Source organism: Microtus oregoni, unplaced genomic scaffold (assembly GCF_018167655.1).
Source record: "Microtus oregoni isolate MIOR12 unplaced genomic scaffold, Mior012 000107F_ref0000227, whole genome shotgun sequence".
Lineage (NCBI taxonomy): Eukaryota > Metazoa > Chordata > Mammalia > Rodentia > Cricetidae > Microtus > Microtus oregoni.
Window position 1 is genome coordinate 2,618,593 of NW_024544725.1, and position 5,279 is coordinate 2,623,871.

Sequence of the window (5,279 nt, forward strand, 5' to 3'; positions counted from 1 at the left end):
GTCACAGCCAAGAATTCATACCCGATAAGAGTGTGTTGCAAATTTTGATTTTGTAATAGTATTTTCTGTCAAAGGCATCCTGTATTACACCTTTGTCAGGTATATTGTAGGCACATTCTAGGTCATCACTGGCTTTTCCAGAAGAACTTCTACCCAGTCATCAATTACATATCAGTCAATCCTTAGATTCCCCATTTGTTACTCAAATATCAAGACGGAAGGTAATGATGTTATCTGCTTTTGTCTAATAAGCAATATCGTTAAGACTTAACTATGGTTAAGAATGAGTGAGACATAATTTCGCCATGGAACTGATATCCAGTGACTCCGTAGCATGATTTGTCATACATTGTCATCTCCACTTTTGATTAACTTTGTCTAAGTATTCAAAAATAACTGAGTAATACAGTGTTTTGAAGTTTATGCTTTACCGAGTGTCATGAAGTATTACTTTTAATTGATAAAATGCATCAGAGTAGACCTGTGAAAATTTAATCCTTATAACAAAAAGAAAATAGTACAATATCATTAGTAATAAATTGTCATCTTTAGTTACTATGTCAATCTCTATGGCAGTTGAAAGAAAAGAACTAGCCGGGCAGTGGTGGCACACGCCTTTAATCCCAGCACTTGGGAGGCAGAGGCAGGCGGATCTCTGTGAGTTCGAGACCAGCCTGGTCTACAAGAGCTAGTTCCAGGACAGGCTCCAAAACCACAGAGAAACCCTGTCTCGAAAAACAAAAAAAGAGTCGGGGAGGCGATGGCGGCGGCAGCTGTGGTGGCTGCGACATTCCCCGCGCTGACGACGGGAACAGACGGCGCATCCTCGGTGCATTGGTTCTGCAAAGGGCTGCGGCTCCACGACAACCCCGCACTGCTAGAGGCCGTGCACGGGGCGCGCTGTGTACGCTGCGTCTACATCCTCGACCGGTGGTTTGTGGCCTCCTCGTCTGTGGGCATCAACCGGTGGAGGTTCCTACTGCAGTCTCTGGAAGATCTGGACACAAGCTTAAGAAAGCTGAACTCCCGTCTGTTTGTAGTCCGGGGCCAGCCAGCTGATGTGTTCCCAAGGCTCTTCAAGGAATGGGGGGTGACCCGCTTGACCTTTGAATATGACTCTGAACCCTTTGGGAAAGATCGGGATGCAGCCATTATGAAGATGGCCAAAGAGGCTGGTGTGGAGGTGGTGACTGAGAATTCTCACACTCTCTATGACCTGGACAGAATCATCGACCTGAATGGCCAGAAACCATGCCTTACCTACAAGCGCTTTCAGGCCATCATCAGCCGCATGGGTTGGCGCTCTGAGCAGCCAGCAGATGGAGAGCTGTAGAGCCGAGATCCGGGAGAACCACGATGACACCTATGGCGTGCCTTCCCTGGAGGAACTGGGGTTCCCCACGGAAGGACTTGGCCCAGCTGTCTGGCAAGGAGGAGAGACAGAAGCTCTGGCCCGCCTGGATAAGCATTTGGAACAGAAGGCCTGGGTTGCCAACTATGAGAGACCTCGGATGAATGCCAATTCCCTGCTGGCCAGCCCCACAGGCCTCAGCCCCTACCTGCGCTTCGGATGCCTCTCCTGCCGCCTCTTCTACTACTGCCTGTGGGACTTGTATAAGAAGGTGAAGAAGAACAGCACGCCCCCCACTCTCCTTGTTTGGACAACTCCTGTGGCGAGAGTTTTTCTACACAGCGGCCACCAATATCCCCAAGTTTGACCGAATGGAAGGGAACCCCATGTGCATCCAGATCCCCTGGGACCGCAACCCTGAAGCCCTGGCCAAGTGGGCCCAGGGCAAGACAGGCTTCCCTTGGATTGACGCCATCATGACCCAACTGAGGCAGGAAGGGTGGATCCACCACCTGTCCCGGCATGCCGTGGCCTGCTTCCTCACCGGCGGGGACCTCTGGGTCAGCTGGGAGAGCTGAGTCCGGGTATTTGATGAGCTGCTCCTGGATGCAGATTTCAGCGTAAACGCGGGCAGCTGGATGTAGCTGTCCTGCAGCGCTTTCTTCCAACAGTTCTTCCATTGCTACTGTCCTGTGGGTTTCGGCCGACGCACAGACCCCAGTGGGGACTACATTCGGCGATACCTGCCCAAATTGAAAGGGATCCCCTCTCGCTACATCTACGAGCCCTGGAATGCCACTGAGTCGGTTCAGAAGGCTGCCAAGTGCATCATTGGCGTAGACTACCCGCGACCTATCGTCAACCATGCTGAGACGAGTCGGCTCCACATCGAGCGCATGAAGCAGATCTACCAGCAGCTGTCACGATACCGGGGACTCTGTCTTCTAGCATCTGTCCCTTCCTGTGTGGAAGACCTCAGTCACCCAGTGGTAGATCCCAGCTCTAGCCAGGCTGGGAGCATCAGCAACACATGCCCCAGACCCATAGCCAGTGGCCCAGCCTCCCCTAAACGCAAGCTGGAAGCAGCTGAGGAGCCTCCCGGTGAAGAATTGAGCAAGCGGGCTAGGGTGACAGAGATGCCTGCCCAAGAGCCACCAAGCAAGCACGCCTGAGAGGGAGTCCTTGCAGAAGGAGCTAGAGAGTCATCGCTCCGTGACAAAGCCCGGGTACCTGAACTGCCACGGCCTACAGAGAACCCAGTCACCAACAGACAGCGGACAAGTGTATGTGTGAGTGCAAAGGAGGCGTGGTGTGCCGTTTGCGTGTGCATGCATCTGTTTACACTCTCGTGATCCTGAATGTTGCTTCAGCTGTAAGACTCTGGATCATCCTTGTCACCGGAGCTGCTTCCTCATCTCCAGACACAGGACTAGAAAGCACAGCAGTGACCTTCAGCCCAAATCTGTTCCTGGGAGCCCCCTTTCTTGTTCCAGTAGAAAGTGGTGGTAGGACCCTAGCTGGAATTCTGGTCTCTGCCTCCTCAGACTCTCTTTCCCCTCAGATAGCTGGAGGACCACATTTTTTGACGTTCACCTAAAGATTGAGGTTCCAGAGGTAGCCAGAGTCCTGCTGGCTTAGATCCCACATTGTGATACTAGACCTGAGCAAGCTGGAGCAGATGCTTCTCCTTCAGACATACCTAGCCTGACCAGTCTTTTAAATCCCATGCTTATCTGTCTGTGTAGGACCTTCTAGAAGCCAGGGGAGGACTAGACTCCAGTCCTCTGTTCTTTCCCTAGCCGCTAGGGCCCAGCCTCGGCCTGCCAGGAGCTGTAGACAGGCCAGGGTCAGGGCTGGTGGAGGAAACCAGGTCCCATGGCTTAAAGGCCACAGCTCCTCTGGCCACATTCCCAGGCATATGCTCTAGCAAGTACTGCTGCTACCCAGCCAGGCAAGCTGGCCAGTCTATGTTCTGCGGGCTTCCAGGGCCCACCCTGGACTAGTCAGCACCCATACTGCCGTGGCAGCTCTTCAGGACTGGCCTTCAAGGGACTTAGAGGGACCTCATGAGGGCTGGAGCACTACCATGGGCAGTTGGTAAAAGGTCAAATAGAGATGATACCTAGCACACCATCCCCTTTCCCAGAGTGGCAGTGGGAGGTTTGGCCCACAGAAGCCAGGCCTGTGTTCCAGAGGAGCCTCCTCTCCCTATGTATGTACTGCCCTACATACTCACACTTCTGATCTCCTGGGGATGCTGTTGGGTCATGTGGAGAAAGCAGTTATGAAAAGAAGGATTGTGGGTAACTGAGCAAGTCTTCCTTCCACTTCCACCCCCGTGGCCTGCACATGAGCCACAGTGTATGCGTGTGAAGTGAGTGTGTGTGTATGTGTGTGTGTGTATGTGTTCCTGTTTGAATTTTTGTTCTCACATGTAACATTAAGCTGGCCTCTGTGCCCTTTCCTCTCTACCTCCCCTGTGACCTTGCCAAGCCTCAGAGTTGTTGATGCCCTTGGCCCTGGCCTTCACTCTGTCATACCAGAACCTGGGTCCAGGCTCCCCTCTCCTCCAGCTGTCCGTTGTCCAGCACATCTGACAGGCTTCTTTTTGAGATGACCTCAGGTTTTCTCAGCAGAGAGCTGCCTTTAGTCCATCATTCTGACTATAAACAACCCATGTGCGAGTGGAGAAACAGCACAGGTGATGGGTATTTAGAGCCCTGGGGTTTGGCCTCCCTGCTCCTGAGCCCCAGGCTCAGAGGAAAGAGCCAAGGGATCTTGCTGGAGGGAAGTAGAGTGAGCCTGGAGAGCTGGTCTGAGAGGGTCGAAAACTAGGTCTGTGTTCAGGATTCATTTTGCAACATTTTCAGCAATGGGGACAGAGTACCCTCTGCTCTTTTAAGGATGGCTTTCTTCTCAAGGTACAAGTTGACAGGATCACCTGCCCCTCCACTGCCTTGACATGCTGGCCCATTTTCAGGATAGCTTTCCAATGAAGGAAGCAGACCTCCCACTCCAGAGCTACAGGATGGAGTGGCCTGGAGCCCTGGGGTGATTCCGTGCCTAGCCTGAGTGGCTCTGAGGCTGTCACAGAGCAGTGCCCCGTGTTCTCCTGTGACCTAGCATGGGGAAGAGATGGTCACAGGCAAGAAGCACTTTATAGTGTTCCCTGTTGTTGGGAAGGTTGTGTGTCTTCCACAGTTTGTTTGTGAATATTCCCGTTTTATAAACGTCTGATCCTGTCTGAAAAAAAGGGAAAAAAAAAGAAAGAAAAGAACTGTGGTGTATATAGTTTTACTTACCACTATTAGCTTATCAACTTTGTACTTCTGAGATAGGACTGTATGTTGTATTGTTGCCAAAGGTCATATAACTTTAGTCATTGTAAAAATTTGTTTCCTTAAAAGTCAGTCACTTATATCAAATATTAATATTCAAGTTGTCTCAGCTATACTAGCATGAATTTTCAAAGGCCTGAGCAAGTGGAAGATACACTTCCTAGGGTGACACACATATTATACACAATTTACCACGGAGATGTGTTTTCTGATTAAACTACAGCAACTTGGTTAACTGTTAATCACTGGCACAATTAATACTTCTTTTATGTACATCACATTTTGATTTTGTACTGCTAGAATTTGATGTTCTTTATTTAAAAGAATATAAAAATCAACCCTCTCAAAATCTCCCAGAGGATAGTTTTCTGTTAATAATGACTAAACAGAAGCACACACATATGCATGTGTACACACACACACACACACACACACACACACACGGCAACCTACATAAATAATGTAGCCAAGAGACTGACAAACAGCCAGTTCTCCCCCCCAAAAAACCCATATTCCTTTTCTTCCCCTTTAAACAAGATCCTATTATTATATGTATTCATAAATGAAGCAACAGAAAAGAAGTCTAATTT

At 50.0% G+C, this 5,279-nt stretch overlaps 1 pseudogene; it reads left to right on the forward strand.

Annotated features, from left to right (window-relative positions):
- Nucleotides 1-760: 760 nt before the first annotated feature.
- Nucleotides 761-2,620, forward strand: LOC121443475 (annotated as a pseudogene).
- Nucleotides 2,621-5,279: the final 2,659 nt, after the last annotated feature.